This window comes from Lycorma delicatula, chromosome 3 (genome assembly GCF_047948215.1).
Source record: "Lycorma delicatula isolate Av1 chromosome 3, ASM4794821v1, whole genome shotgun sequence".
Lineage (NCBI taxonomy): Eukaryota > Metazoa > Arthropoda > Insecta > Hemiptera > Fulgoridae > Lycorma > Lycorma delicatula.
The window spans coordinates 55,676,980-55,701,557 of NC_134457.1; the positions used below are offsets into that span (position 1 = coordinate 55,676,980).

General features: G+C 29.0%; 1 long non-coding RNA gene across 1 annotated transcript in view; it reads left to right on the forward strand.

Annotated features, from left to right (window-relative positions):
• The window catches only part of LOC142320889 (uncharacterized), a 386,977-nt gene that overhangs the window by 243,963 nt on the left and 118,436 nt on the right, over nt 1-24,578 (forward strand). The window lies entirely within an intron of this gene.

Sequence of the window (24,578 nt, forward strand, 5' to 3'; positions counted from 1 at the left end):
GAATCACTTAATACCATTGCCAATTTAATTTTGCTGCACAATACTTGTTTATGTTAGAATTATAAATTATTGAACTAGATTTATACTTAAATTTCATTTTGAAATTACTGTAAAGTCTAAACAAGTTTAATTACCTAATTACTACTCACTGTATTTGAACATATTAATATAGAATTAATATTATTTTATTAATCATTAAAATTTCTAATGATTCATACTGACAAAAATATTTTTTATAAAATTAAAAAAATTAAAAGTTTTACAAAATTGAAATGTTTAGATTATTTTGAGAAGTAATAATTTTAGATTTTTTTATTTATAACTTTTTTGTATTTAATGTATATAGGTACAATTCTATGTACATGTACCTTATAGTAAGCAAGCCTCCCTCTATGAATCTTTTGACATTGTCAATGGTGAGGGGATGCAGTCTTGAGTGTTCACTGATGCAGAGTAGCTGGACCGAAGGTGCAACCATATCGGAGAGGTATCTTTTGAGAGCCAGACTAAGGAATGATTCATGAAAGAGGGCAGCAGCTCTTTCAGTAATTGTTAAAGGTGTAGGTCAGGAGGACTTATGTGGGGTCATATCAACATCACTCAATTTTATGAGTACTGTGCAGCTGAAAGCAGTACAAAACTACAGCTGTTTTTTTCCAAGAAAATGTACCTCTCTTCATTTTCAGGTAACAAAGATGGCCTCCATCTTTGTTACCAAGGAAGGCCTTCCTTGGTTTTCCGGAGGTAAACTAGTCCCCTGTTTAGATCTCCGGGTGGAAACTACTAAGGAAGGGGTCACCAGAAAATTAAAAAAATAACATTATACAAGTCGGAGCATGGAATGTTAAAAGTCTAAAAAAGGTTAGTAGGTTAGAAAATTTAAAAAGGAAAATGGGATGGTTAAATGTAGATGTGGTAGGAATTAGCGAGGTTCAGAGGGAAGAGGAAAACGACTTTTGGTCAGGTGATTTTAGAATAATTAACTCAGTATCAAATAAAGAGATGGCAGGAGTAGGTTTCTTAATGAACAAGAAGATAGGGAAGAGAGTGGAGTATTTTAAAAAGCTTAGCGATAGAATCATTGCAATCAGCATAAAATCAAAACCTAAGCCAACAACGATTGTTAATATCTATTTGCCTACAATGATGATGAGGTAGAGTATGAATAAATGTAGAATAAACTGACAAAGCAATGAATAAATTGCAAATGATAAATTGACAAAGCAATGAAAATTTAATAATAATTAAAGATTGGAATGTAAGCGTTGGAAAAGGTCAGGAAGAAAATATGGTGGATGAATATGGACTGGGCAAAGGAATGGAAGAGGGGACTAACTTATTGAGTTTTGCACAAAGTATAATTTAGTAATTGCCAACACCAAGTTTAAAAATCATAATAGAAAAATATACACATGGAAAATACCCGGTGATACTGCAAGGTATCAGATAGATTATATCACGGTTAAACAAAGATTTAGAAATCAACTTGTTGACTGCAAAGCATATCCAGGAGGAAACACTGATAATAACGATAATTTAATAATAGTGTAATGTAGATTGGGGTTTAAAAACCTAAAGAAATTATGTCAGATGAATTGGTGGAATTTGGAGAAGCTTGAGGAAAAGAAGATTTTTGAGGAGAACATCGCAAGAGGTCTGAGTAAAACATATAATGCAGAAAATATAGAAGAGAATGTTAAAAAGGAAATTCTTAAATCAGCAGAAGCGAACTTAGGTGGAACAAAGAGAACTGATAGAAAACCTTGGGTATCAGAGGATATATTGCAACTGTTGGATGAATGCAGAAAGTATAATATTAAGTATATATTGCACAGTGCAGGTGAGGAAGTAATAGATAGATTATACAAAGCCCACCAGGTTGGTCTAGTGGTGAACACATCTTCGCAAATCAGCTGATTTCGAAGTCGAAAGTTCTTAGGTTCAAATCCTAGTAAAGGCAGTTACGTTTATATGGATTTGAATACTAGATCGTGGATGCCGATGTTCTTTGGTGGTTGGGTTTCAGTTAACCACACATATCAAAAATGGGTTGACCTGAGACTTTACAAGACTACACTTCATTTACACTCATGCATATCATTGTCATTCATCCTCTGAAGTAATCCTGACAGTGGTTCCACAGGCTAAACAGAAAAAAAAAAAGATAGATTATCAAACTGCTTTGTAATGTTTTTTAAAAAGGGGAAGTTCTGTTACACTTTAAAAAATGTATTATTGCCATGATACCAAAGAAAGCAGGAGCAGAAAAACGTGAAGAATATAGAACAATTAGCGTAACTACTCGTGCATCAAAAACCTTAACTAGAATTCTGTACAGAAGAATTGAGAGGAGAGTGGAAGAACTGTTAGGAGAAGACTAATTTGGTTTCAGGGCAAGGTTTTGGACAAGGGAGGTATTTTTAGCGCTCAGATTAATAGTAGAAGGAAGATTAAAGGAAAACAAACCATTATACATGGCATTTATAGACATAGAAAAGGCATTTAATAACGTAGACTGGAATAAAATGTTCAGCATTTTTAAAGGTTAGGTTATTTTTAAAAGTAATAGTCACTTTGATATTGGAGGGATAGGTAGATGAAAAACATTGTGCAGGCAGGCAGTGTTTCAAATATGTAAAACAAATTGTTAGGGATGTAGAATGTAGGGAGCATACTGAAATGAAACAACTACCACTAGGTAGGAAATCTAGGAGAGCTGCAGTCAAATGACTGAAGACAAAAAAAATAATATACAAGCATCCTCATTGTGGTTTCACCCGCACTACATGGTTACTTGTACTTTTCATCGCATTCAATTGTTTTTTTATTTTATGTCTTTGGTCAAGTAACTGGGAACAGGTCCAGCCAGTCGTGTCACACATGCAGTAGCAGTGGCAGTGGCTTAGTTGTTTGAACCACTCCACCATATACCATTGCACCTCTTAAAAAAATAGCAATAAAAAAAAAATAATGGTGTTCAGAGAGTATTTGCAAGCGCACATCTAGTAAATACTTCGTTTAGTATAGTCAGAAATAAGGAAAATTTGTAATCATTTAAACATTTTTTTACTTCTCTTAACTTCTCAAGGTCAAACTTCAAAATCTCTAGAAATTGTTTTTTAGATATTTACATTAAGATTACACAAACCAAAAATCAAGTTGATATTTTTGGTAACATTTTTTACCAAGAAATTAAAAAAATAGTCTGATTTCAAAAAAAATCCATTTTAATCCTTTAAACTCGGAATTCCAAAAAAATTCATTCTTATTGTCAACTTATAACCGAGTCAACTTATATGTATAGAATGTGACCCAATGTCTGAATGTTCATTTTCTGCAGTGTTATGTTAGTATGGAGAATAGTTTCTAGGTAGCCACAGATAAGAAATTCTACTATAACTTTCAAAGCAGTCCGCAGTACTTTATTTAATGTTAATATAAAATTCAGTTAACAAAACATGCTTCATGTCTTCTGATAATGCTCCAATATTGGGCCTTATTTTTGTGACCTAAAACTTCACTGCTGAATGGCTGGAATTTAAACATTTTTTTAGTGATGATTTTTGAAATTTCCATATAACTACTGCCTTCTATTCTATGGCTTGTCTTTTTCAGTAAAACATAATAATACTATGTTGCCTGTGATGGCCTGAAACCAGTTAGAAAAATCTTTTTTGACTGATTTGTCAGTCACTTACATTTTTGTGATCATTACAAATAATACATTATTGTGAATATTTGGGATGTGATCTCTTCTGATTGATCAGAACCATGATTTGCTGCTGTTGGTCAATGTTATTCCATATTGAGCTTGATCAAATTTGACAATTTCTAATGGCGGATGGGTATCTTCATGGAATTGATTAAAAAATGTGATAGATGGTTGGTTAGGAAATGTAAAATTATTTCACATAACAAATTATTAAAGCTATTTGTAAAAAAAAAAAAATAATACATTTAGTGAATATAATTACAATTCTTTCCAATGTGCGATTCAAAAGGGATGGATAATTCAACTGGTTGAAATCTATAGGTTTTGTGTTCAGAAGTAAGATTATATTATTCATTTTTTAACACACTTAAGATACTCATTTTGTATTACAGAAGCAAGGATGTAATCTTTTCAGAAAGTTATAAGGTATTATGTTTAAAACTAGTTGAAGAGTTCTGTACAAAACTTGCTTTTATATTTTTAAGATACTTTTTGAAAAACAGCAAATGTTTAAAGTATATAACAATTTAATACAACATCCCTTTAATTTTGCAATACTTTTGCGCACCGAACAATCAATAAAATAATACCAGACATTGCATGTTTAATGAATTTCATATTCACATGTAGATAGAAAGCATTTTCTATATCAATGTTGCGTAATCTTAAGTAGCTTCGTAACTTTATTTTCTATAAAGTTATTAATTTGTAAAGTTAAAGAATAAATCTACGTTATTCAGAAAAATTGTTTCAAGATATTTATTTTGAATTCTGAATTTCAAAAAAGAATGCTTTTGTTTTATAACAAATGAATAAGGGCAATTTTTAAATGAAATGAAGAGAATTAAGGGTTTTGGTAAGGTATGTAAAAATAAATAAAAGTTTTACTGATATAATAATGATTTTGACCTTTTGAACAGATTTTCTCTAATATAGAACAATATAGAAATTACTTCAAAGAATGTTTACTTCAGATTAACATTTAATTCCATGATTAATTGTAGCATTCTCTAGAATGGAGATGGTTTTAGATGCAACAATGAAATAAAATGTTTATTAAAAAATAAAAAAATTAGTATACAATTTCAATATCCAAAATCCTTTTCAAAGAAAGCATATTTTATTTGGCAAGCAACAATTTTAAAACCGATCCATATTTTGAAAAGTTATTAGAAATAAAATAATTAACCATAATAACTGCTGTACAATTTCACATCAGTTTTTTTTTACAACATGAATTCAAAAAAAAAAAAACAAATTAAAAATTTGTATATATATTATTTTTTTGTAATTTTACTTGGTATTTTGATAAGGAATGAAGCAATTTTTTTTTTAAATTAGCTACATCAGTTTTTTTTTTTAAATGCAATGTATCAGTGGTGTGTGTTGTTATTTTTTAGCCTTAGTCAGGTGTCTTTTGTAGGGCTTCATGTAATCGTTTTATATTTTGCATTATTATAAAATGGTTCTATTGTTTCCAATTCCAAGTTATATTATAAATTTCATGCTATTTCTCAATCATGAATATATAGTAAAACTTATTCATTTTTTTTTTTTGTAAAATTTCTCAATAATTTTGCTAAAGTTAATTCACATTCAGTAAAGTGAACCAAGTAATCATAACAACCTGTATGATCATTTTTTTGTCATCTTAGCTGATGCTGATTAGTTTAAGTTATATTCTGTAAAAGTTATCTAACTTAAAAAAGTCTTTGGATAAACTAACAATTGACCTCATAAAATTTTTAAAAATCACTAAAAAATCGATGCTTCTAAACAAATGGATTTAGTAGAATTAAATGAATTCATTTGATGATATCTTTCAACATCATTAACTAAATTAGATTTTTCTAAGACAGTTTTTTTCTTGAAAAAATTTATTAACAATATTTAATTATTATTATAGCTACTGCATGTTTTGTTCTCTAATCATTAATATATATGTAATATGAACTGAGCATATTCTACTCATATTTGTAATGAATATTTGTAATGAATGGGGAATGCTCATAATTGTTAGAACACTGATATACAGTGTCAATTTATCAAAATACAAATGAAATGCAAAAAAATCAATTGTAATACAACACAATGTGTCACCACAATGAATATAACGGTTTCAAAATACAGCACTGTTATTTAACAGTTGTATAGCTTTTAAATAAAGACTTTATGTCAAACAAATTAAATTTTTAGTTATTTACTTTTGTTAGGCATGTAAAATAATACAAGTATCATAATTTACTTTGTCAAAATTCTGCAGTAACTCTCTCTATCTCTCTGTGTGTGTGTGTGTGTGTATGCATATGCGTGTGTGCATGCTCATTTGTGTGTGCATTGACCTCTGTAGGTTAATGGCAGCATATTAGCTTTTTATGTGAAAGTTCTGTTCCAATTGTCATTTTTCAAATTCAGTGTTTATTAGCCATTATAAATCATAAACAGTATACAATGCATCGTCTAATAAGGATTCTGTATTTTTTTTTGAATTTTCTTTCAGTTCAAAATTGTTCATTCTAAAGAAAGTCATTTAATTTACATTTGTTCATATTTTATTTAATTGTAAATGGTTTAGAGATTGGCTGTGAAAAATCTCTGCTAATTGACTATTTTAGGAAAGATTAAGAAAGCTACCTTTAACCGATAGCTTGTCAGCCACTAAGCTTATTGTGTAAACACCTGACAAGTGAAGTTATGTTCTGGGTTATCATACCATACCCTAACTAATGCAAATGATGCATCATAACTATCTCTTTAAGTTCTAGCATTCTCAGGATCAGACCTACAATCACATAACCAATAATAGAAAAATGAGAAATAAGGGATTAAGAATTTGAAAAGGGGGCGAGTAATGAGAAAGAATGGTCTACCATCAAGACAGATTAGGGAAGTTTAATGTTTTCTCCAGCGCTCTCTTCTGACTTGAGTAGACATTGTTAGTTACTGGAGTAATAGGAAGTTATGGGGTATATTTAGAAAATAAATGTACAGTATATTAATAATATAATATAAATATATAATTATATATTAGTATTTATAAGTATATATTACTGTTATAGGGTATATTTATAATCCATAGGAAATACTCAGGAATATTTGCTGTTCTGAAAATATTATGGTCATTTAATGTTATCTCAAGGACATGATTAAGTTAAAATATATCTATATAGAGTATTTAATTTTAATTATCCCAGGCAATTTTCTCATAAACTACGTATAATAAAAAAAATTCCTAAACCAAAATTACTCAGATTAGAGGGGACACCTCATGGTGATCTTTTATTTGACATTTAACTTTACTTTGACCTTATATCAAGCTTAACGTGATATTTTCAAATGGAATGATCTGTTTTTGTCCCCACCAATGAAAAACGTGAAAAAGTGAAAAAAAATTGAAAAATGTGATCACACATGACCTTGAAAAATTTTTGAAAGTCATAAATCACAGATATTGTTATACAGGTGCTGGATTCTTTTCGCATATATTTATAGTCACTGGTTTCTGTTGTGAGAAGAGAATTGGTAACTAGTACCATTTTGAATCGACAAATTGTGTTAATTGGATACTGTTTGTGATTGAATCCTAAACCATGAACTTCAAGAAGCTGAAAAAAATGATAATCATAAAATGTCATGATTAAATTCAAGAATGTTGATGTGACATTATTTGTTCTTTTGAGCAAATAATGTCATATGACATACTGGTGTTATCAAAAAAGTTAATTCCATTTGATAACATCAATGACCTTTGGACATCAAAGGGAATGTCAAGGTCGTGGTCAAGGTCATTGCTTGGATATACCCATCCTATCCACATAACTTCTGTAAAGTCATTTTTATGCTCTTTCCCACAGTTTGTATGACGTTCAAAAACATGCAACTCATATAACACTATCTCTGATGGTTATCAATATGACCCTCAAAAACATTCTAAGGTCATATGTGTGACCACATATTACAATATAAAATTTTCTGCTCTTTTCACTGGTGGAGTCAAAAATAGGTCATTCCATTTGAAAAAATTATGTTACTTTGAAATAAGGTCAAGGTCAAGGTCAAGTTTAAGCGCAAATCCAAAGTCACGTGAGGTATCCTCGACAATCTGAGTAACTTTTGTTTAGATCAGTTTTTGTACTCTGCTTAGTTACAAGAAAATCACCTGGGACGATTAAAATGAAACACCCTTATAAATTTTATAACCATATCTAGTTGATGTTATGAGATTTTAGTAGAATATAAAAAATGTTTTCTGGATGAAACCATTACACCCCCAGGTGACTGAAAGTTTATATCTGGATTAAGTTTAAGAAGTCATATTCAGAAAATCGTGTTATGAAAAAACAGTTAGTTAAGAGGGGGACTGTATTTGTACTAGTGTACATTTTTATATTTTATGTACAAGGATTATAACCTGTATTTACTTGTTAGAGGTAAAGATTTCACCTAGATCTAAAAAGTAATAATGAAGTCAGTGTTAACATAGCTTCCTGCAAAATGTCATACAGTACTAATGAGAAAATTTGGAAAATTTACAAGGGAAAGTAATCATAACTGAAAATGTAAAAACCATTTTGGACTATCCAACCTAACTCATACACAATTTAGTGAATATTATGAAAAGTACTGATATTATTCAATACTTAACTGTACCACTATCAAAACACACAGCTTTTCTGACTTTTTGATAGCTGATGTTTTAAAGATTTTTAAAATGTTTAAAAAATTAGGATTACCAATAAGGACAAATTCATTTACAGTTTAAATAAAAATATGAAAATGTCTAACGAAGAAAAGTTATTGTATTCTTAATGTCAACAACTGTTGCTAAATTAGTTTGCATTCATATAACAGCACAGTGAAAAAAGCATAACTACAATGGCTGCAACAGGAATACTTGGAACAGCTTTTTCAATCTTATCAACATAAAAGATAGAATGAAATAAAGATGTAAAACCATTTATCTTATGTGTTGTGTTAACAGTTTCTGTTAAATTTACCTTCTAACTCGGAACTTTTTGAATAAAAGTCAGAGAAAGACAGAGATGCTATCAGTTTGTCATAGATATCAACAGAGAGTTATATAGCAAAGTTGGCTTATAAATTCATTTGAAAAATTTAATTTTTATAATTTCTTCGCAAAATTTAGGCCAACAGAACCGGATAATGCTCTTTTCTCCATTTACTTACTGTTATAATATCCCTTATGATCCACTAATATTATTCTTTTCTTCTCTTTTACTTCTAGATAGTTAAATCTTTCAACTGACCCACATGACCATTATATGGAGTTTTACTTTCTTGTATGAAATAAAAAAAGTATTATGATCGCAAAAAATTTCGGTTTTCAGATTTCAACAGAAATATCTATTTTGACCATCCCTGAATCCATTTTGACTAGTTTTGGCATGACGTATGTATGTACATACCTGCATACTGTACATGCAACTGTACATATGTATGTGCATACTGTACATATTTTTTCATGTACTGCATGTGCAGTTATGCAGGATACATATCCTGTATAACTCAAAAACAATTAGCCATAGTATGTTGAAATTTTGGATTTAGGACTGTTATAACATAGAATTGTCCACCTCCTCTTTTGATTACAGTTCATTAGTTCTCTAGTACTGTCTGACAGTATTCTCCTTAAGTCATTCATGGAATTCATATGGTGTCCACATCAGATTTTTTTCTTAATCAGTATTTATCAAGACCTTTAATTACTATACTACCTTTAATTTCTACTTCCATTCTAATTTAAGTTTTCTTTCTTTGAAATTTAAATTTCTTGCCTGGTATGAAAGCGTTTCAAATTTCCCTTTTTCAATAGATTTTTTTTTATCACATCTCCTTCATACACCTTTAACATTTCTCATAATTTTTTATTTAGGCTTCTATAAATCTTCTAATTATGGTTTTCTTCCATTTTATTTATCACACACTTTTTAATTCATACACTTTTTTCCTTTTGATATCAGTATTATTTATGTATTTCTTATGAATATTCCAGAAGTCTCCAGATATTCCATGCAGCTTTCTGGATATAGGACCCATAGACAGCCATGTCCCTTATCCATGATGTTTGATTCATTATGTGATATCTACTATCTGACACATCTTTCCATTTACCTACTTATATTTATACATACTTTCATCCATGTAAGCTGTTTATGATTATTTTTTTTTATTTAACCAGACTCAAACCATGCACGCAAAATGTTTACTTTTTTTGTTAAATTTAATGAAAATTAAAAAAAAAACATAATCTTATTTTAAGTCTGTAATGTTTGATAACTTACTGATTGTAAACACAATTATACTTTCATGACTGCTCTTGTTCAGTTTTAGACCAACTATTCTGAGTTACTGACTTTGAATCATCCCTACTTTGAACATTAATAACACCCAGTAAATTTTCAAATTCAATTACATGTAATTACTTTTATCTATAGATAATTTTTTACAGTTTTTAACGTTTGTCCTGCAGCATTATTGAACAGTACCTTTAAGTTTTTCTTTTGATAATATATATTTATGAAACTAACCATGTAGTTAATACTGAAATAAATCAATGGATTTAGTCATCTCACTTTTGTTTTACTTATCAGTATAGTAAGTACTGAGTATGGCTGTTGGTTTTTAAATGATATGATTTTGTTTCAAAAGAGATGATTATAAATCACTTCTGAGTTATGTATTTTTCACATTTTTGATATAATTCCAAAATAATTAGTACTACAAGTCAGAATAAGATTTATAGAGATGTTTTCAAACATTTCATTATTTCTTATTTATTCAGTTGAAATCAGTTTTACTCTGTACACTATATCTTGGATTGATGTAATCAACAATTAAGGTATGTTTTATTTACCAAGTTCATAAATGACTTTGTCTGATGTCTACATTCTTAATTATATTTTTAGAAAATCTAATAAACTACAGTTGTTGTATTCAAAATATAATATTGCAGTACTATAGTGAGGACTGAAGTGTAATACACCATATCAAAATGTGATTTAATTATATTTTTAAATCGCATTTAAATATGATTCAATTATATTTTTGAGTTTAATACAGGCTTCTTTTTGAAGATATTTTCTTTCTGACCAATTGAGTTCTAAACTAATGATTTTAAATAACATTATAGCAGATACGCAGCTACAACCCGTAGAACATCACTAGGAAAAAATCTAAAATAATTAAAAAGGATGGATCCTAAGAAAGGAATTACCTACCCGTAAAGGAAACAAAAATAAGACAACCAACTTTATCTGTATGAATATTTCACAGCCTATCATAGCAAAAGTCATCCTTTCGATCCAACATTTTTTGGAAGATCCGGATAGGAGCAATACTGACTAACAATACTAACTCATATGTAGTACAATAATTTTTTTTCTTCCAAGTAATAAAGAGCACCTGTAAACAGGGTCAGGTTTCCTTAAGAAACCCCTTGCTCATCCCTTTTAGTTCACAGAGCTAAGCGAGATCTGTAATGCTTACCCTAAGCTAAGACACTATGCAGTAATTTATAAATAACAGTTATAAAAATGGATTCCTTGCGTTAGCTGCATTAACATAACTTAGAGCTTATTCAAGCAGGGTTAATCAGGATTGTATTAAAATCCAAAATGGAAATTAAAAATTATTTGTTAAATATTTAAAAGATAATTTTATTTTATATCATATAAAATTACAGTAGTTGCATGTGTTTAGTTTTATGATAAGTATCATAAAAATTTATTCTCTTGATATATTAAATATATGAAACTGATTTTAAGTTACATTATTACAGGCGATTTCTGTATACTTAAATAATTGAGTTACATTTCTTCACTACTTACTGAAAATCAACAAGGCATTATATGTCAGCATTAATAATAATAATAGTTATAGTGGAGTGCAATTTGACAAAGCTCTTTGTTTAAAAATAAGTTCTTAACTGACCTATCCTTTATGTTTAAAAATAAGATTATAAATTTAAAATAAAGGAGAGTGTCAGCTATAAGATTCTTATATTGAAAAACTTTATTTTTAATCACATTCGTTTGAAAGCTTATTATTTAAAAAAAAAAATACTTTAAAATAAGTGTCTAAATAAATTGATTAGTTTTTAAATAAGTAAGGATGGTTAAATGATTTAAGCTTACTTTGTTTTTTTTTTTGTTTGATCCTTTACTTTTTATTACATTAGAATTATTAACCGAATCCGAACGAAATCTTCTCTCTTAATTATCAAGCGATTCAAAACCCACCCATTAAAAAAATATTTCTTTTTTTTGCAATTTTGCAAAAAGAAAATAACGAAAAAGTCCTTTGGAAATTCACAAATCATAGGATTTAAATAATATTGTGAAAATTTAGGTGAAGAGTTTTCACATCACTGCAAACAATAATATGAAATCGGAACTATGAAATAAAAAATGACCGATTTAATATGGCAGGCTAATATAAAAATCATGCAAGATTAAAAGTAACGTTAAATATTTTTAATGATTTTGAGATTTGCTGGCCTCCGTGGCGCGAGTGGTAGCGTCCCGGCCTTTCATCTGGAGGCCCAAATCCCGGTCAGGAATGGTACTTTCAGACACGCTACAAATCGTTCATCTCATCACCTAAAGCAATAACTAACGGTGGTCCCGGAGGTTAAAAAAAAAAAAAAAAAAATTTGAGATATTTTTCAATTTTAATATTCAAATGATATATAATCACAATACTTAAACTGATTGAGGTAAATTTAAAAAATGGTAATAAATTAATTAAAAGAATATAAAAAAAAAATAATGAAAAAGAACACAAAAAAATATAACAATATATGCATATAAACAGAGTTTATAAGATTTTTTATCAACATCTAAAAAAAAAAAGAAAAAAAGTACTTTACAGTACAGAAAATATAATTTATAAGAGTATTCAACAATATATAAGCGGCATTCAAAAAGTAGACCACAAGGTCCAGTCGTGAGCATAGCGGCAGATCTGGCGAATTTCCGTATCTTTCACATAGTTTTGTATTTTCAAAAATCAGTTATGATATATGATTCTTTACTCAAACATTTTTTTCCCGCCCCACGGATTCGGACCCGCAACTAAGCATAAACTCAGCTCCGAGGGGTGCTATTGCCTCAAAGTACCTCGTCTAGAACAAAGTTTCCGCCAGATAACCGGAACTCGGTCTTTTAAGCAAGGGGACCTCAAAGTATCCCTCCACCGGGACTCGGTCTTTATGCCTTGCCTCTAACAGGGAACCCCCGAAAGGATCCTTCACCGGAACTAGGTCTTATTTCCATCCCCATCGGTACTGCAAGGGAGTTCCCACGCGATCATCGTAAGCAGGAGACCGTGCCTCCCCTCCTCCCGGATGAGGCTGTTCCTAAAGAAATGACATGATATTCCTATGAAGAAGAAGTCCCACATGTCGTTGGAGACATCTTACATCCCCGACCTCCGGGCACATGACCATGTGACTTGTAGGATAAGCATCTAGGGTCCTGCTTGCAGTCCTTGCGTAAATGGGCAGCCTTACCACATGTAAAACAGTGGCCGCTTCTGTCTGCGCCAGAACAGAACTTGGCCCTGTGGCCTGGATTCCAACATCTAAAGCAAAGGTCGTCGGATGTAAACTGTACCACCCACCCAATTCGAACTCACCCATCAGACAAAATTAATTAATTTTGTTCTACAGAAACGTTGTTATTAAATTAATATCTGTAATAGGAAGTACAGATGCCTCATGTAGAACTGTTTTGTCTTTGAAATGAATTTTAAGTTGATTTTACACACGATACCTTCCCTCAGATCCTGTTATTTTGCCAGAAACAAAACACAGTCCCTCGAAGACGGGTGGTGATTTTTCACGCTTTATAAATATGAACTTTTTAGAAAGTGCACATATAGGCTTGCGTTAAATTGCTATCCTTTTGTAGGTAGATCAATCACGTTTTCTTGTATACCGATGTATACGAAGTTTAATCGTAGATCACACATAGATCATTTTAGACGTGCATTTCGGTAGGGAAGGGATTGAAAGAAAAAAGGTACGAAGACACTCTGCATGACTTTGTACCACAAGGTAGGATCACCTGTCTTATTCGCTTAGATTAACACATTTCATATACAAAGAAATTCTGAGTTAAAATTACACTTAAGTACCACAGACTCGCATAGACAAGTGAGAAGCGTACATAGTTTACACTTGCATGGTGAAATACAGTAACACTTGCACAAAAAAAACTCACAAGTCTGTCAATTAATATAGATACCAAGTGTATTTTACCAGGAAGGAATGGACGGACGTAACCCTCAGTATAATATTAATTTACTTTTTATTTCAAGAACAAAAACCAGTAAACACGAAAAATATTTAAAGAAAATAGAAAAATTGCACCAATGTATTAACTAACTGCATTTATGACCATAACGTTTAAAATAAATGTTTTTGATTACTATTATTTAAAATGAATATATAAATAAAATAAATTTACTGTAAACGTGAGATAAAATTTCTTATTCACTAATGATGCAACAAAAAGCTGAACAAAGAAGTTATCTTCATTTATTAATATATTTTTATGTTTTACTAAAAACTATTGCGTATGAAAAACAAGCGGTTGATGTAGGAGTACAATGTTACAGAAACAGTAGTACAATGCGTACCATAACAAACGCCTGCCTTTCACAGGCAAGCTTGTATTTTCGTTCGGGCCGTTTAAGAATAGCAACATAGATTATTTCGAAAGATTTTTAGCTATAAGATTTTGATAGTAACATTTTTTTTGCCTTTATTAAAAAGTCGATTATTTTTTTATATACATCTTGAAGCAATAACTAAATCCTCAATTATATTCTACATTACAATAAAACATCTTTTTTGTAATAATATGTATTGCGTGTACAAGTATTCAAATATGTGTTGTAAAAGAAATGAACACCTTAAAAATAAGGCAAAGGTAAATAGAACTTGTGACCTCGTTAAATTTTGAACCGATTTATTATTCTGACACGAGAAGCTTGAGAAGGATCCTAAACAGCTACGTATAACGTTTACGAAAGGATTGTGTAATTCTATCAGACCAGGGTTAATGTGTGGTTACCACAAGTTACTGTTGCTTTTACCCTCCAGTGCTCGAAGTATTTTAATACCTCCCATAAAGCACACCCCTCTGCTATGTACATAGCGACAAAAGTGAACTACAGTTGTATAAATATTCCATGATCGTAAATTAAAATCCAGCATCTCCTTTTTCTTTGAACAACCGTACATAATTTTTGCTAATTATCTCATTCTATTTTAATTTCTTTAAATGTTTATAATATTGTACTCTGCTGTTCCACTTATTAAGTATGTAATCATATTCAATTGACAACGCATGGAATACACAAATGGGTGTATTATACGCTGTTATCAAAAGCCATCTAGTTAATTTTAACCCAGATATTCTATAAACCTCCATGGATGTTTATTAATCTGTTTATCCTGGTGGATAAAATAATTCTTGCTGGGTTTCTTTTATTTATAGAAATTTATTTTAGCTCCTCAAATAAATTTATTTCTTGAAGTTCTCTAAAATAGAAAAACTTCCGTTTAACTATCATGTGGCATCAGGTACCTCACCAGTCAACTATGGCAGTACAAGTTCTGTGCGTGGTTCAAGAAGACTTGTGGCATTTTAGTTATACTGTATTCATTGTCTAAAAAACTAATACAGTATAGCCCCGCTCTAACGCGGCTCGATAATCCGCGGATACGGATATAACGCGGATTATAACCTGTCCCCCAAAAAATATGTGAATATCTGAAACAATAAAGAAAAAATATCGTACCTTCCATACTTGCACAAAATTATACTGTATTGGCTTTTTGTATTAAACCATTATTACTTGATTATTTGCCTATTTTTTAATTGATCCCCTTTGTAATTTAAAATGTTTACTTCTCGAAATAACGCGGTTAAACTACAACACGTAAGTCCCCCGATAACTGCGTTATAGTGGAGTTACACTGTATTTTCCACGTTTTTTCTTAAATCTCAGATATTTCTAGTAATATTGCCTAATTAGAATAACACGTGCAATTGTCTCGTTCTACATACTACGGATAGAATATATTTATTTATGGGTAGTTATTTAAAAATAGTTATTAAAAAACTACGTCCTATTTAGAATTGGAAGGATATATCAATCGGCTATAATTTCTTGGATGACAACCTTGCGAAGAAAAATGGAAATTTTGAGAGAAATTCAAGCTGGAGGGAGCTGGGTCACATGACAAAATTACTGTAATTGTGTAGTGATCCAGTACCGTTTGGTATTTTCTTAATATCTATTACTTATAGCTTTGTGTTTGCAAGGATTTGACGTCGGATGATAATTATACAGACATCATCACCACGTCTTTGTAGAGGTGGGCTTTCAAGAAGTTTTTACCAAACATAAATGAAATCTTCGTTAAAAAACAACTCTTTATACAAACTGTTGGGAAAGAACAGGTTGAATTATTAATATATTAATGTTCATGACTGTTTTTTTTTTCAATTACATTATCAAACTGCTTGTTTTTTGCGTTTAAAAACAACAGTTTCATTTTAATATTTCTCTCGTATTGGCTGCAGGCTTGAAGATGTTTTGGTTGATGCCCCCAAATACCATTATCATTTTATCTCAAGACTTGGCAGTTTTATGATCCTTTTATTCTGTTCTTTAATATTATAGCATTTTCATGAATACATTTATTCAGTTTTTGAAACTGTTCAATCTTAACAGTTAGCTTATAGAGTGAGCAAATGATCTCTTCTCAGCAAGCGGCTAACAGTTCATTTACTTTATCTGTTTTCGTTAACATAATGTTCATTAGAGTGAGCTGACAACTCTGTTTGGTGATTCAGCATGTTTGCTGTGCAATATTACTACTATTGGGCGGGAAAAAACAAAAAAAAACAACAAGTGAAACAGCAGTTCAATTTTTTCTGAGAAATAACAGTTAAGTCATTCTGTTTGTTATTTTCCGACACATTACTACTCCTTTAGCATTATTACCAGAAAGGTTGATCCCATCTGTATCTGTTACAACTCTTTTATGTGACACTTTTGATTGAAAACGCATTCTCCATCTGTATAATTCTATACTTGGATAATAGAAATTGAATTCATTAAATGTGAGACACATCTATTGATGTCCCGTTGCAAAAAAATTTCATTTTTGTGGTTAACACGATTTCTCTTTTGGTAAGCGTTTGGTCACCTTTATCCGCATTTTTGTAAGCAGAGTTTTTCTTGACTTAGGATTTGTTAATTGAGATCCTATGAAAAGATCGTCGTACCCGCATTTGAGCCGAGTGTATAAATAGTATTGATGTTTCTGTTGCTATCCCTTCTTCTGTTGATAGACAGTTTGAAAGCAAGTCAACCGGTTTTAGCTCAGTAGCTGATACTTGCTCTTCACATACAGTAGTTTACAACTTCCTTCTCCAGAAGTCCAGGTTTGAACACCAACACTGATTTGCATATAATTATTTAAATAAGTTACAAGAAAATCTTTAAGTTAAATTTTTTTTTTTAATATTAAATTTTATTTTCTATTTTATAAATCAAAATCTTTTTTTATCCCTTTCATAAGTTTATTTTTCTTAATAACTGATATGTCCATCTAGTTGTTTATTTTTGTTTCACATAAAGAGTTCTTGGAAATATTCTTAGGTAATATATTTTACTGGTAATAAAAATTTGTATTTTTTCTAGAATTTTCTATTTAAATATAATCATAATTCAGCAAAAATGTAATATCACACGTTCTGGTTTTAAATTGTAGTTTACAAGGGCTTTCTATTGTTCTTTTTATTTAGTAGAAATAAATAGAGTAGCTATTTTCCTTAATAGATATTTGTAGGATTTTCAGCAAACTAAATATTACATTCAGTATTTTTCAGATGAATGATAATAACATGAAAAGTGGTGTATATAAATTTTTAAACAAGATTTGTATCATCTTAAAATAGTAAAATTTTTTATTTTATATTGTTTAAAAAGTGAATTGTGAAAACAACTCCATATTTGATACGATATCTTCTATAGTTTAAAATATTGTTGTAAACAGTTTTCTACATGAGTAAGTTTTTAACAAATATTCTGTTATGAAAACAACATCATATTTTTCCTTTCTTTTATTTTGATTATTTTTTTCTGTCACATCAACGAATGTATGATTTATTATTCCGAGATATAAATCATTTTTACTTGTTCTATCAGTGAGAAAAAAAAATGTATGATATAAAAATTAAAGTCAGGAAAAGAATGAGATCAAATTTACAGTTTTAACAGCACTTATATTTATCCTGTTGTTGAAGAGGATACAGAAAGACATCCTTACTAGAATTAACCCTTGGATTAAACGTACAACAGAAGGGGTTCATTATGATAACAAAAGGACTCTAAGTAGACAAAATTGGAGGTGGAAGTCAAGCTTGGCAGGAATGACTTGGCCAAGTTTAACTAGGAATAGATTCTTAGGAAGGAGTTTGAGATAGCATTTCATCCAACAATAGAACTTAATAATTTTAAATAGATAAGACACATAATTTATTTTATTCTAATTCACTTAACCATTAAAAAACTATCTACTTATTATTTATTTCATTATTTCTAAAACTGTAGTTATTTGAATTGTAATGAAGTACTTGTTTTTAAATAGCTAATTGAACTGAAATTTTTAAAAATTGATTTGAATTCTGTAGTGAAGCTTTCTTTAGGTTCATTTGGATTTAAATTCATTTTAACAAAATTTGGAAGAATCAGACAAATAATAACTTTATTTTTAATCCTTGTTTTAAGTATAATTGTTCATTTGAACAAATCAAAGTACTCAGCAAAATATGATTAGTAATACTAAAATCACAGAATTTTGTATCAAAAATATTTTATTTTTAATTCCTAATGGCAATTTTTAAAATGACAACAAAGATTATGACCTTCCTGCGTGTTATTATTTATTTATTTTTGTTGTATTTTTATTTCATGTATATTAACATCAGAAAAAGTTGTTCACATAATTTATTACTCTGATCAATTTAAATTTTCAAAAGTGATTTTTACAAGTTATTTTTTTTAAGGTCATTTAATAATCATTTGAAATTAACTAGAACCAAATGTTTATCAGACATATCTTTTCATTTTTAACATAACAAAATGTTATTTTATAAATTATCTTTTATTTAATGTTAATATTTTAGTAGTCAGAATGAAGTTAAAGATTTCCCCATTCATATGTAAAGTAAATGAGAGTAGCAGACTGAGAAACAAACTATTGATGAAAATGATTGACTTAATAAAGGAATATTGATTCATTATTAAAGAATTTTTTTATTTACTATAGACATTTGGTTGCAACTGCGCCTTTGGCTTCCTGCAGGGTAATCATGACCAGCTAGTATAGATGTATTTTAAAAATGCCTATTTCTATACTTAGTTGTCTTTCCATCACTGCCCAGATGAAGTAGATGGTGCTTGTATTTACCTTGATCAGGAACAAATGCTGCAGAGATTGATTGATACTTTGTTTATCCTACTACATTTCTTACTCTTTATCCCTTCTTCCTAATATTGGTAACTCCTACCATGGAAATTGGATTAACTACAATTCTCAATTCTGGATTCCTGTCTCTACTGATGAGATTTTCCGGCATTCTGTTTACTGTCCACAGGTGATAAAAAACTAATCTAGAGGATAAGATCCCTAAAATACAAAGGTAGGATTAATAAAATCTAATTTTGCCTAAACAACACTTAAAATAGAAAGTTAAATAGTAAAAATAATTTTTATACCTTTTAATTATAATATACAATTCATAGAAAGAACAAAGTATTAAAGACAAAAGTCAGTTGGCCTAAAGCAAGAGTTTTGTAAATATCATATGTTAATGAGGTACCAGTGTATTTTAACTATTAAATGTACGAGTATATGAAGAAATATATCAGTATATACCAGGATTAAAATATCAAAATAAAATAAAATATCTTTATAATAATTATTTACTTCAAGTGATTAATTCATATGTGATATATTCATAAAAATAAAAATTATCAGAAATGATTAACCTTTTTTATCCAATATGTAATATCAACATATGTTTCCCCACACCACAATCAATCTCTAATTTGAAAGCTTTACACTTCATAACACAGTAGTGAATAAACCATGATAACTGTTCATATTCTAAATGTACCTTCTACTAACAAACAAGGCAGCAACAGTAAGAAAACATACTAAGATATCAAAAATATTATTTTAACAGAAGATTTTAAGTAAATTAAATTTTGGTCTTAATAATTTCATATTAAAATTACACTTGGTAAGAAAACATCACAAACCATTTCTGATTATGAGGGGTAGCATCCTCTTTAAAAAAAAAAAAACATATTGTAATATAAAAGAAAGTGATTCTAAACATTTTCTTAATATTTCTCCTCAGCTTAGATATCACTTGGGTAAAATTCAGTAATATTTTCTCAAATTTTTTATGTCTTGTCCATGATATTTGATGATATTAATTTGAAATTTAAGCTTTTGTAATGATTTACTGAATCAAATTGCATAATAAAATGTTTTATATACAATTATATATACTTATAAATTAAATGACTAAGAAATTAACTGGTCAGACCAGTTAATTTCTTAATATGTAAGAGAATTTTGTATGAAATGTGTATTGTCAATGAGGAAGCTTAGAAAATTCTAAGTGAAATGTTATGTATTTAATTTATAAGTGTGTATAATTGATAGGTTAACCCAAGAAATTAATAAAGGCAATATTTTAAGTAAAATATTTATTTTTATTATATTTAATTCTATCCAAGCAAGAGGAAAATAAACTTAAATAAATTAAATTTAAGTTAATATATATATATATATATATATATATATATATATATTTATTTATTAAATTATTTATAATTGTGCTATATAATTTGGTTAGGCAAAAATTTTAATTTGAAATTTTCTCAAAGTTAGGCAATCAGTTATATACATTTTTCATTTTTTATATTATTTGTATACAATAAATTAGCAGGTCTACTTATGTTGATGCTACTAAAGAAATACAAATGTGTAGTTTTACTTTGAAAGTTATTTTATCCTTTACTATTACTGTCGACATCTGTCAGATTAATCCTTTGTTCCAGACAACATTAATCTAGTTTTTGCGCAAATTTGAATCCTCTGTGATTTTAACATTATCAGAGAATAAAGTTGAAAATTAAACAAACTGTTTGTGTAGTATCATAGATTACTAGGATTTATATTTGATGTTAATAGTCTCTTTTAAAATAGATATATTTTTGAGCTTTGTGGTAGATTGTTATAAGTTTTTGTATTCTTGAGTGAAAATATTTTGTTAATTAAGTGGATACTCCTTAAACAAGATTTATGCAGTTTTAATCATTTTTGTAAAATTCATAAAAGCAATATACAGTTAACTGGTATTGTTCTGTAGAATTCATATCAGTCTCAGTATGGTAACATTTGATTCATTTACAGAAACTTTACACAAAACACGTGTGTTTCATGTATACATGTATTTAACTCTGTTGTTAAATTTAAACAGTAAAATTCCAGAAAGGACCATTAATTATAGAGCACAGATGGCAGCATGAATTTAGAACAGTTGAATAACTAGATCATATATAACTTTTATATATGATAAGAAACAATTTACAAATATTATTTTATGTAAATAGACAATTTTAAATCTAATTTATTAATTTTAAACTAATTATTAATAACTTTTATATATAATGAGAAACAATTTACAAATATTATTTTATGTAAATAGACAATTTTAAATCCAATGAACTGAGCTAGAATTGTATGTTTTAATAATGATGATTAAATCATGCCAATGTTTACATTTATTGATGGCTTTGAAGTCATTATAAGATCCTAATTGAATTTGTACCTCATTTAAACGTTCTCTTTCTCTCTACATCAGAAAACAATTATGCTTTAAAGTAAAATTAGATGCATATTCATTTAACTTAACAGCCTTGTATGAAGTTATTATGTATTAACTTATAATGTCCATAGTAAGTTATATATCATTAGAAACTTCTGTTTATAAAATATCAGTAATTTAATGTGTAATAATAATGTTAATTAAATTGAATTAAATTTGTCAACTGTTTTGGTTGGACTCTATGTGAAATTGAATTCTCTGAAAAAGAGTATGAGGAAAATGAATTTTTTAAGTAGTAACTTACATTACCCCCGATTTTTCTTATAGCATGTAAAACATGTGATCTACAAGAGGCATCAAGTTTCTTTCTCTGAAAATAATGATCAGTTACAGCTAGAATCTGTTGTGTACAAAGAAAAGGTAATGTAGGTCTGAGTATCAAACACTTTTGTCGGCGCTTAGCATTCTGTGTGCATCAGTATTTACTGTATGCATCAGCAAAGAAGGTAATAGAAAACAATATCACTCCTAAATTTCATTTGCAAGCATAGCACATGATGAATGCTATTCTTGAGATGGCTCTGTCTTTTTCGGATATGAATTATGACATACGTCAAGTTATTCAAAACTTATGTGGTTATGTTATTTAACGTATAGAAAAATAGTAGTACAAAAGAGATTTTAACGTAAAAGAATCTTTTAAATATCGAATATTATAAAAATATTGCATTAGTCATGTGGTTTAATCATTAGCTCATTTAATCATTGACAATAATGAATAAATCACATATAGATAGTTATAATTTTCACTAATTCACTATGTGCATGCACATGCGCGCGCGCGTGTGTGTGTATGTGTGTGTGTGTGTGTGTGTGTGTGTGTGTGTGTGTGTGTATGAATGCAAATGTGTGTGAGGCAGAAGCCCAACCCCCAGGCTGGTAATGATATCCATGGCAGTTCAACACAAGCAATAATAACCCAATACTACAACATTACATCACTACAAGCACACAAGCCATAATATTCATCCAATATTGATTAAATTAGAATTTACTGTTGGTTAACAAGTTGCATTCAACTACAGAGAAATCAAATTAAAATTATATGGAGAAAATATTTGTATTATTTACATAATTCTTCTTTTTCTATAACTACAATAACTACTTCTCATTTATCTTTTCTGGTAGGAGAGTTGGTCCATTATTCATCTGATTATAAATTTCAGAAGAATCTAGAATTGATTTCAGATAAGTCAATGTAATGATTTTTGCAAAGTTATACATCAACTTAGGTTTTATATATAAATATGTATAAAACATATAATATTTTAAACTAAATATAAGAGCTGATCTTAAATTTTATTTAGAGATATCTGCCAAATCAAAATAATTACTATTATTTTCATTTTCCCTCAAATCAAAAATGTTGTCTATAACACATATTTTTAATTTGTTTCTAAATTGTGCTGGTGAAAACTTAGAGAAAGTATGGTGTATATTCATTTATATTGTATATTAACATGGTTGGGCATAAAACAACATGGTACATATTTCTACAAAATAATGTAGATATATGGTAAGCTAATTTACATGTGAACTTGAAGATACTAACATAAACTAAATATTATTGTAATAAAGAAACGTTTATATGAAAATGAAAAAAAATTATATGTTTTTTGATAAATATCATACTTATTACTCTGCTATAAATTTCAATTAATAATTAAAATATGCAAATTTTGATAAAATGTTAGCATTTAAAATGATTTATAGCGATAAAAACTTGAATAAATAAATTATATAAAGTATATAGGGAGATTATAACAGGATCAACTGTTTCATTATGAGTTTCCCTTGGTAAACTTTGTCCCTAGACAGTATAAACACAGTAAATAAATGATCAGTGGTAATGGAAAACTGAGACTTGTCTCAATTAAAACTACCCATCCTTTCATTGGTTGCCTTATAACTTAAGAACAAACTTAAAAAATAACACACAAAGAATATAATAATTTATTTAACCATAACATTTTATTTATAAAAATAAAATTTTATTTACTTACTGCTTGTTATTACTTTTTCTCTTTTTTTCTATGTTTAGTGCTTTCACAAAGATTTGTGCTTCGTCAGATGCATAAACTTTGGATTATAAATGCATAACAAATTAAAAGTAAAGGGGTAGTTTACCATCTCAGACACTGATATGGAAATTTTATAACTTTTTCAAATGTTTACAATTTTGTCATCAGAATTCATCGTTATATACCTATGATAAATTTAATATACTGTTGTTATTTTCTCCAACCAGTTTTCCAGCTACTACCAGGTCTGGGTTTGTTCGTTTGTTTGTTTGTGTGTGTGTGTGTGTGTGTGTGTGTGTGTGTGTAGGCAAATGCAATTACCGCTACTGGCTTGCCAGGCCTGACGTTGCTGCAGATGTAGTGCAATGTAAGTGTAAATGTACTGGTAAACATGTATTCTTGAACAGACTCAAGTCGACCATTCCTTAATATAGGAGCACACATAAAATGATGCTCCATTTAGTTCACTTATTCACCAAGAAATCATTAATTTTAAAAATCCCACTGTTGATTGGAAGATGAGAAACCAATCAGTATAATTGATCGTATTTTCTGTTTACCAATCACCATCATCATTGAATAAGTGATTCAAAGAATTATAAATTCTAATAATCAAAAATTCAAAATAGAAAAAAATTTATTCCATGTTGGCAAATTATAGCACATTCTGTTTACTTATGACAGTATCCACACTGAGCATTATCACAAAAACTCCATTTTCTTTTATTGTATTCATATTATTTTTATAACTGTCTTGACGATATAGTAATATGAAGTAATAGTATAATTATGTAAACTAAAAATATTAATACATGCAATGTGTGTTAACCATGAAACATC